The following is a 10,653-nucleotide window of genomic DNA, read 5'->3' as shown; positions in this document are numbered from 1 at the left end:
CTACTATACTAATTTAATTTCAGATAATTCCTTGGCATCGTTTGAAACTTTAATCCAAGCGCTTATAAAAAATCCCGGAAAAAATATAGGGTCCCATGGCGTTTATAGGTCAAAATTGCAGTTCTTTAAAACTTATAGGTTTCGGCAGTAAATAACGCTCTGCAAAAAAAATCAACCCCCACTCCTACAATCTCCCCTGGTATTTCTATATTCTCTGTAATATTCCTACATTCCATCATTTATTTCAAATATTAATATTTTTACTTTAAAATGAAAAACATTACATACCTCATTTCAGCCAATCAGGTAATGCCGACCTATTCAGTACTCGACTCTACATTGTGCCACAAACAACGCCATGTGCTCATCCGGGGATTTGGTACTCTCATTCCTATACTTACATATTTACCTCTCCCAGAATTTGTCAATTTTGTAATTTTCAAAGACTTTATACTTACCAATGAATATGTATAAAATTTTAGGCCTGTCACTTCAGTGTCTTGGAAGCTGTGACAATCTTAATTAATGACACCTCCCTCCATTAAGTAGAATTCCAGGGAGTGAGAAACTGTCATTCCTTTGATGTGACCTGGATACAGTTGTGACTGTAATGAATAAAACATTTATAAATTGCATGATTTTGTTTTTTATTGTCAATAAAATGATATAAAGTCACATTTGTGTCATTTTTTTTCATAAGGGTGGATTCTACCCAGAATTTAAAAAAGGCTCCAAAATTTGATAAAATATAGCTAATTAAGCAAAATTGAAAGGCTTTAAAAAGACTAATTCAGAATTTTTTTTATGCTTATGAAAAGTAAATTATTTGAGACTCTGATATACTAATTGATTCTTATCTAACCCCTCATGTTGCTTAAGTATGTGCAAAAAAGTATCACCACCCCCCAGTGAAAGACACTTAGAGAAATAGCAGGTGCCCCCTATTATATTTGTTTACAATAAATTTAAATGAGAGAAAATCAATCCTTTTGATAATAAATGAAAGTTCAGTATCTACAGTCTTATACAGTACAATCTTAATCTACAGGATGGAGTTTTATGCATAGAAAAGGGGAATTTAGATCAATTTTTCAAAAATAAGAAATGCAATAATTTTGACTTTAAACCCCAAAATGCACAACATAATAAGAGGCTGGAAAGTTAAAAAGTGGAAAATTTACCTGCTATGTACAGAAAACTGTCCGACAAAATATATCGGGTGGGTAGCGAGTCTCCGTCTTCTTCTTGTATAGAGAAAATGCCCCCGCTGAGCAGGTACCCAACTCTCCCGGGGCCGAGGAAGCTGAAAGATGAAAGTCCTCTACAGTGCTAAAAACAAAATAAATCAGAAAAATTAGTCAAATCACATCTTAAGCATTTATTTAACAGCAATATTTTTCAGGTTTTCTAGAAAATAAAAAAATTACACACCTTCTACATTGTTTATTGTTTTAAAAATGTACCCCCAAAGGGTGGGGTACATGTTACACAATATTACATGTAATTACATGTAAATACAAAAAGGCCTAATCTTATACATGCATTTTTAAGTCATTCCAATAATTCCTGGAAAAAATCAGAAGTCTAGGTTCTCTACAATAAAGATTTTATGATGTTGAAATTCTACATGCCTGGTTTGTAAGTCTAAGGGAAGTAACTCTAATTACAAAAACTGGAAAGCAGTAAAAAATGAGTTGCCGAGGGCTACGCTGATGAAAAAAACAAGCAGCAAGAAAGGAAAAATACAGACCTAAGTGTAGCTACACCAAAGAAACAACTTCACTACAAATTCAGTACCCTGCAGTCCAAGTAAAGCAATCCAGAGAATCACACGCACTACCAGCCATAAGATGTCAAGAGAGAAAAGTGTGCAACTTTGACATGACCACTATAGAATGCCCTTTTTAGGTTCACCAGAACTATTTGAAAAGATACCGTATGCAACCGTTAAAGAAATGAAATGAAATGAACACCAGGTCACAGCCCCTACAATGCCATACATGTACATATATATAGAACACAACACATAAATACACACATGTAAATACATATAATATTAATGTACATGCATATATTTATACAAACTTACTTACACATAAATATTCATCATAAGAGCAATCTGATGCACTTTATTAACTTCCTCCCCTCCTCGGACAATATCAAATGCACCACGCTATACTAATTTCTACATTCTACTCACTACCCCCCCCCCCCCTTACCGAGAACAGAATTCCTCCAAAATCTCAACACATGAAAAACAATTCCATTTTTTTTGCTATTTACCTCTCAGTGTGTCATCAATATTCGGATTAAGAGCAAAAAATCACTTTTCATGACTTTAAATTCACTTAACATTTTAAAAATTTGGGTCTCTATAGGGAAAAGAGTACCAATTATTTTCCCATAGAACTCTATACAAACATTTTGTCCTCTCACTACTATACTAATTTAATTTCAGATAATTCCTTGGCATCGTTTGAAACTTTAATCCAAGCGCTTATAAAAAATCCCGGAAAAAATATAGGGTCCCATGGCGTTTATAGGTCAAAATTGCAGTTCTTTAAAACTTATAGGTTTCGGCAGTAAATAACGCTCTGCAAAAAAAATCAACCCCCACTCCTACAATCTCCCCTGGTATTTCTATATTCTCTGTAATATTCCTACATTCCATCATTTATTTCAAATATTAATATTTTTACTTTAAAATGAAAAACATTACATACCTCATTTCAGCCAATCAGGTAATGCCGACCTATTCAGTACTCGACTCTACATTGTGCCACAAACAACGCCATGTGCTCATCCGGGGATTTGGTACTCTCATTCCTATACTTACATATTTACCTCTCCCAGAATTAGTCAATTTTGTAATTTTCAAAGACTTTATACTTACCAATGAATATGTATAAAATTTTAGGCCTGTCACTTCAGTGTCTTGGAAGCTGTGACAATCTTAATTAATGACACCTCCCTCCATTAAGTAGAATTCCAGGGAGTGAGAAACTGTCATTCCTTTGATGTGACCTGGATACAGTTGTGACTGTAATGAATAAAACATTTATAAATTGCATGATTTTGTTTTTTATTGTCAATAAAATGATATAAAGTCACATTTGTGTCATTTTTTTTCATAAGGGTGGATTCTACCCAGAATTTAAAAAAGGCTCCAAAATTTGATAAAATATAGCTAATTAAGCAAAATTGAAAGGCTTTAAAAAGACTAATTCAGAATTTTTTTTATGCTTATGAAAAGTAAATTATTTGAGACTCTGATATACTAATTGATTCTTATCTAACCCCTCATGTTGCTTAAGTATGTGCAAAAAAGTATCACCACCCCCCAGTGAAAGACACTTAGAGAAATAGCAGGTGCCCCCTATTATATTTGTTTACAATAAATTTAAATGAGAGAAAATCAATCCTTTTGATAATAAATGAAAGTTCAGTATCTACAGTCTTATACAGTACAATCTTAATCTACAGGATGGAGTTTTATGCATAGAAAAGGGGAATTTAGATCAATTTTTCAAAAATAAGAAATGCAATAATTTTGACTTTAAACCCCAAAATGCACAACATAATAAGAGGCTGGAAAGTTAAAAAGTGGAAAATTTACCTGCTATGTACAGAAAACTGTCCGACAAAATATATCGGGTGGGTAGCGAGTCTCCGTCTTCTTCTTGTATAGAGAAAATGCCCCCGCTGAGCAGGTACCCAACTCTCCCGGGGCCGAGGAAGCTGAAAGATGAAAGTCCTCTACAGTGCTAAAAACAAAATAAATCAGAAAAATTAGTCAAATCACATCTTAAGCATTTATTTAACAGCAATATTTTTCAGGTTTTCTAGAAAATAAAAAAATTACACACCTTCTACATTGTTTATTGTTTTAAAAATGTACCCCCAAAGGGTGGGGTACATGTTACACAATATTACATGTAATTACATGTAAATACAAAAAGGCCTAATCTTATACATGCATTTTTAAGTCATTCCAATAATTCCTGGAAAAAATCAGAAGTCTAGGTTCTCTACAATAAAGATTTTATGATGTTGAAATTCTACATGCCTGGTTTGTAAGTCTAAGGGAAGTAACTCTAATTACAAAAACTGGAAAGCAGTAAAAAATGAGTTGCCGAGGGCTACGCTGATGAAAAAAACAAGCAGCAAGAAAGGAAAAATACAGACCTAAGTGTAGCTACACCAAAGAAACAACTTCACTACAAATTCAGTACCCTGCAGTCCAAGTAAAGCAATCCAGAGAATCACACGCACTACCAGCCATAAGATGTCAAGAGAGAAAAGTGTGCAACTTTGACATGACCACTATAGAATGCCCTTTTTAGGTTCACCAGAACTATTTGAAAAGATACCGTATGCAACCGTTAAAGAAATGAAATGAAATGAACACCAGGTCACAGCCCCTACAATGCCATACATGTACATATATATAGAACACAACACATAAATACACACATGTAAATACATATAATATTAATGTACATGCATATATTTATACAAACTTACTTACACATAAATATTCATTATAAGAGCAATCTGATGCACTTTATTAACTTACTCCCCTCCTCAGACAATATCAAATGGTCCACGCTATACTAATATCTACATTCTACTCACTACCCCCCCCCCCCCCCCCCCCCCCTTACCGAGAACAGAATTCCTCCAAAATCTCAACACATGAAAAACAATTCCATTTTTTTTGCTATTTACCTCTCAGTGTGTCATCAATATTCGGATTAAGAGCAAAAAATCACTTTTCATGACTTTAAATTCACTTAACATTTTAAAAATTTGGGTCTCTATAGGGAAAAGAGTACCAATTATTTTCCCATAGAACTCTATACAAACATTTTGTCCTCTCACTACTATACTAATTTAATTTCAGATAATTCCTTGGCATCGTTTGAAACTTTAATCCAAGCGCTTATAAAAAATCCCGGAAAAAATATAGGGTCCCATGGCGTTTATAGGTCAAAATTGCAGTTCTTTAAAACTTATAGGTTTCGGCAGTAAATAACGCTCTGCAAAAAAAATCACCCCCACTCCTACAATCTCCCCTGGTATTTCTATATTCTCTGTAATATTCCTACATTCCATCATTTATTTCAAATATTAATATTTTTACTTTAAAATGAAAAACATTACATACCTCATTTCAGCCAATCAGGTAATGCCGACCTATTCAGTACTCGACTCTACATTGTGCCACAAACAACGCCATGTGCTCATCCGGGGATTTGGTACTCTCATACTTACATATTTACCTCTCCCAGAATTAGTCAATTTTGTAATTTTCAAAGACTTTATACTTACCATGAATATGTATAAAATTTTAGGCCTGTCACCTCATCCAGGTAATGTCACCTTTGATACTCGACTACATTGTGCCACAAACAATAAATTGCCATGTGCTCATCCGGGGATTTGTGTATTCTTTTTCCTATACTTACATATTTACCTCTCCCAGAATTAGTCAATTTTGTAATTTTCAAAGACTTTATACTTACCAATGAATATGTATGTATAAAATGGCCTGTCACTTCAGTGTCTTGGAAGCTGTGACAATCTTACTTCAGTGTCTGGAGAAATAGCACCCCCTATTATATTTGTTTAATGACACCTCCCTCCATTTAGAATTCCAGGGAGAAAATGAGAAACTGTCATTCCTTTGATGTGACCTGGATACATTTATGACTGTAATGAATAAAATATTTATAAATTGCATGATTTTGTTTTTTAATGTCAATTAAATGATATAAAGTCACATTTGTGTCATTTTTTTCATAAGGGTGGATTCTACCCAGAATTTAAAAAAGGCTCCAAAATTTGATAAAATATAGCTAATTAAGCAAAATTGAAAGGCTTTAAAAAGACTAATTCAGAATTTTTTTTATGCTTATGAATACTTACATTTTAAAAATTTGTAAATTATTTGAGACTCTGATATACTAATTGATTCTTATCTAACCCCTCATGTTGCTTAAGTATGTGCAAAAAAGTATCACCACCCCCCAGTGAAAGACACTTAGAGAAATAGCAGGTGCCCCCTATGCCCCCTATTTATATTTGACCCAGAATTTAAAAAAGGCTCCAATATAGCTAATTAAGCAAAATTGAAAGGCTTTAAAAAGAAATTCAGAATTTTTTTTATGCTTATGATCTAACCCCTCATGTTGAGAAAAATTTTAAATGAGAGAAAATCAATCCTTTTGATAATAAATGAAAGTTCAGTATCTACAGTCTTATACAGTACAATCTTAATCTACAGGATGGAGTTTTATGCATAGAAAAGGGGAATTTAGATCAATTTTTCAAAAATAAGAAATGCAATAATTTTGACTTTAAACCCCAAAATGCACAACATAATAAGAGGCTGGAAAGTTAAAAAGTGGAAAATTTACCTGCTATGTACAGAAAACTGTCCGACAAAATATATCGGGTGGGTAGCGAGTCTCCGTCTTCTTCTTGTATAGAGAAAATGCCCCCGCTGAGCAGGTACCCAACTCTCCCGGGGCCGAGGAAGCTGAAAGATGAAAGTCCTCTACAGTGCTAAAAACAAAATAAATCAGAAAAATTAGTCAAATCACATCTTAAGCATTTATTTAACAGCAATATTTTCAGGTTTTCTAGAAAATAAAAAAATTACACACCTTCTACATTGTTTATTGTTTTAAAAATGTACCCCCAAAGGGTGGGGTACATGTTACACAATATTACATGTAATTACATGTAAATACAAAAAGGCCTAATCTTATACATGCATTTTTAAGTCATTCCAATAATTCCTGGAAAAAATCAGAAGTCTAGGTTCTCTACAATAAAGATTTTATGATGTTGAAATTCTACATGCCTGGTTTGTAAGTCTAAGGGAAGTAACTCTAATTACAAAAACTGGAAAGCAGTAAAAAATGAGTTGCCGAGGGCTACGCTGATGAAAAAAACAAGCAGCAAGAAAGGAAAAATACAGACCTAAGTGTAGCTACACCAAAGAAACAACTTCACTACAAATTCAGTACCCTGCAGTCCAAGTAAAGCAATCCAGAGAATCACACGCACTACCAGCCATAAGATGTCAAGAGAGAAAAGTGTGCAACTTTGACATGACCACTATAGAATGCCCTTTTTAGGTTCACCAGAACTATTTGAAAAGATACCGTATGCAACCGTTAAAGAAATGAAATGAAATGAACACCAGGTCACAGCCCCTACAATGCCATACATGTACATATATATAGAACACAACACATAAATACACACATGTAAATACATATAATATTAATGTACATGCATATATTTATACAAACTTACTTACACATAAATATTCATCATAAGAGCAATCTGATGCACTTTATTAACTTACTCCCCTCCTCGGACAATATCAAATGCACCACGCTATACTAATATCTACATTCTACTCACTACCCCCCCCGCCCCCCCCCCCTCCCCCTTACCGAGAACAGAATTCCTCCAAAATCTCAACACATGAAAAACAATTCCATTTTTTTTGCTATTTACCTCTCAGTGTGTCATCAATATTCGGATTAAGAGCAAAAAATCACTTTTCATGACTTTAAATTCACTTAACATTTTAAAAATTTGGGTCTCTATAGGGAAAAGAGTACCAATTATTTTCCCATAGAACTCTATACAAACATTTTGTCCTCTCACTACTATACTAATTTAATTTCAGATAATTCCTTGGCATCGTTTGAAACTTTAATCCAAGCGCTTATAAAAAATCCCGGAAAAAATATAGGGTCCCATGGCGTTTATAGGTCAAAATTGCAGTTCTTTAAAACTTATAGGTATCGGCAGTAAATAACGCTCTGCAAAAAAAATCAACCCCCACTCCTACAATCTCCCCTGGTATTTCTATATTCTCTGTAATATTCCTACATTCCATCATTTATTTCAAATATTAATATTTTTACTTTAAAATGAAAAACATTACATACCTCATTTCAGCCAATCAGGTAATGCCGACCTATTCAGTACTCGACTCTACATTGTGCCACAAACAACGCCATGTGCTCATCCGGGGATTTGGTACTCTCATTCCTATACTTACATATTTACCTCTCCCAGAATTAGTCAATTTTGTAATTTTCAAAGACTTTATACTTACCAATGAATATGTATAAAATTTTAGGCCTGTCACTTCAGTGTCTTGGAAGCTGTGACAATCTTAATTAATGACACCTCCCTCCATTAAGTAGAATTCCAGGGAGTGAGAAACTGTCATTCCTTTGATGTGACCTGGATACAGTTGTGACTGTAATGAATAAAACATTTATAAATTGCATGATTTTGTTTTTTATTGTCAATAAAATGATATAAAGTCACATTTGTGTCATTTTTTTCATAAGGGTGGATTCTACCCAGAATTTAAAAAAGGCTCCAAAATTTGATAAAATATAGCTAATTAAGCAAAATTGAAAGGCTTTAAAAAGACTAATTCAGAATTTTTTTTATGCTTATGAAAAGTAAATTATTTGAGACTCTGATATACTAATTGATTCTTATCTAACCCCTCATGTTGCTTAAGTATGTGCAAAAAAGTATCACCACCCCCCAGTGAAAGACACTTAGAGAAATAGCAGGTGCCCCCTATTATATTTGTATACAATACATTTAAATGAGAGAAAATCAATCCTTTAGATAATAAATGAAAGTTCAGTATCTACAGTCTTATACAGTACAATCTTAATCTACAGGATGGAGTTTTATGCATAGAAAAGGGGAATTTAGATCAATTTTTCAAAAATAAGAAATGCAATAATTTTGACTTTAAACCCCAAAATGCACAACATAATAAGAGGCTGGAAAGTTAAAAAGTGGAAAATTTACCTGCTATGTACAGAAAACTGTCCGACAAAATATATCGGGTGGGTAGCGAGTCTCCGTCTTCTTCTTGTATAGAGAAAATGCCCCCGCTGAGCAGGTACCCAACTCTCCCGGGGCCGAGGAAGCTGAAAGATGAAAGTCCTCTACAGTGCTAAAAACAAAATAAATCAGAAAAATTAGTCAAATCACATCTTAAGCATTTATTTAACAGCAATATTTTTCAGGTTTTCTAGAAAATAAAAAAATTACACACCTTCTACATTGTTTATTGTTTTAAAAATGTCCAAAGGGTGGGGTACATGTTACACAATATTACATGTAATTACATGTAAATACAAAAAGGCCTAATCTTATACATGCATTTTTAAGTCATTCCAATAATTCCTGGAAAAAATCAGAAGTCTAGGTTCTCTACAATAAAGATTTTATGATGTTGAAATTCTACATGCCTGGTTTGTAAGTCTAAGGGAAGTAACTCTAATTACAAAAACTGGAAAGCAGTAAAAAATGAGTTGCCGAGGGCTACGCTGATGAAAAAAACAAGCAGCAAGAAAGGAAAAATACAGACCTAAGTGTAGCTACACCAAAGAAACAACTTCACTACAAATTCAGTACCCTGCAGTCCAAGTAAAGCAATCCAGAGAATCACACGCACTACCAGCCATAAGATGTCAAGAGAGAAAAGTGTGCAACTTTGACATGACCACTATAGAATGCCCTTTTTAGGTTCACCAGAACTATTTGAAAAGATACCGTATGCAACCGTTAAAGAAATGAAATGAAATGAACACCAGGTCACAGCCCCTACAATGCCATACATGTACATATATATAGAACACAACACATAAATACACACATGTAAATACATATAATATTAATGTACATGCATATATTTATACAAACTTACTTACACATAAATATTCATCATAAGAGCAATCTGATGCACTTTATTAACTTACTCCCCTCCTCGGACAATATCAAATGCACCACGCTATACTAATTTCTACATTCTACTCACTACCCCCCCCCCCCTACCCAGAACAGAATTCCTCCAAAATCTCAACACGTGAAAAACAATTCCATTTTTTTTGCTATTTACCTCTCAGTGTGTCATCAATATTCGGATTAAGAGCAAAAAATCACTTTTCATGACTTTAAATTCACTTAACATTTTAAAAATTTGGGTCTCTATAGGGAAAAGAGTACCAATTATTTTCCCATAGAACTCTATACAAACATTTTGTCCTCTCACTACTATACTAATTTAATTTCAGATAATTCCTTGGCATCGTTTGAAACTTTAATCCAAGCGCTTATAAAAAATCCCGGAAAAAATATAGGGTCCCATGGCGTTTATAGGTCAAAATTGCAGTTCTTTAAAACTTATAGGTTTCGGCAGTAAATAACGCTCTGCAAAAAAAATCAACCCCCACTCCTACAATCTCCCCTGGTATTTCTATATTCTCTGTAATATTCCTACATTCCATCATTTATTTCAAATATTAATATTTTTACTTTAAAATGAAAAACATTACATACCTCATTTCAGCCAATCAGGTAATGCCGACCTATTCAGTACTCGACTCTACATTGTGCCACAAACAACGCCATGTGCTCATCCGGGGATTTGGTACTCTCATTCCTATACTTACATATTTACCTCTCCCAGAATTAGTCAATTTTGTAATTTTCAAAGACTTTATACTTACCAATGAATATGTATAAAATTTTAGGCCTGTCACTTCAGTGTCTTGGAAGCTGTGACAATCTTATTTAATGACACCTCCCTCC

At 33.7% G+C, this 10,653-nt stretch overlaps 2 long non-coding RNA genes across 6 annotated transcripts; both read right to left on the bottom strand.

Moving 5' to 3' along the window:
* Nucleotides 1–429: 429 nt before the first annotated feature.
* LOC134242312 (uncharacterized) lies at nt 430–5,268 on the bottom strand. 5 transcript variants are annotated; one of them, XR_009986834.1, is made up of 5 exons: nt 5,168–5,268; nt 3,617–3,764; nt 2,894–3,040; nt 1,182–1,329; nt 430–605 (listed from the first exon to the last, which is right to left on the bottom strand). It is a non-coding gene; the product is annotated as an uncharacterized LOC134242312 (long non-coding RNA). The 5 variants fall into 5 exon arrangements; XR_009986836.1 differs by having other exon boundaries at nt 3,617–3,738; nt 5,168–5,241; XR_009986835.1 differs by lacking the exon at nt 5,168–5,268 and adding an exon at nt 4,186–4,520.
* A 401-nt stretch (nt 5,269–5,669) lies between these two features.
* On the bottom strand, nt 5,670–10,556 carry LOC134242311 (uncharacterized). The gene is made up of 5 exons (XR_009986832.1): nt 10,402–10,556; nt 8,866–9,013; nt 8,144–8,290; nt 6,420–6,567; nt 5,670–5,712 (listed from the first exon to the last, which is right to left on the bottom strand). It is a non-coding gene; the product is annotated as an uncharacterized LOC134242311 (long non-coding RNA).
* Nucleotides 10,557–10,653: the final 97 nt, after the last annotated feature.

The sequence above is a fragment of the Saccostrea cucullata genome, unplaced genomic scaffold (assembly GCF_032062105.1).
Source record: "Saccostrea cucullata isolate Sc308-1 unplaced genomic scaffold, CSIRO_AGI_Scuc_v1 ctg9357, whole genome shotgun sequence".
In the NCBI taxonomy this organism is placed as follows: Eukaryota; Metazoa; Mollusca; class Bivalvia; order Ostreida; family Ostreidae; genus Saccostrea; species Saccostrea cuccullata.
The sequence above is the reverse complement of the archived record's forward strand: the minus strand, read 5'-3'. Positions and strand labels throughout refer to the sequence as shown.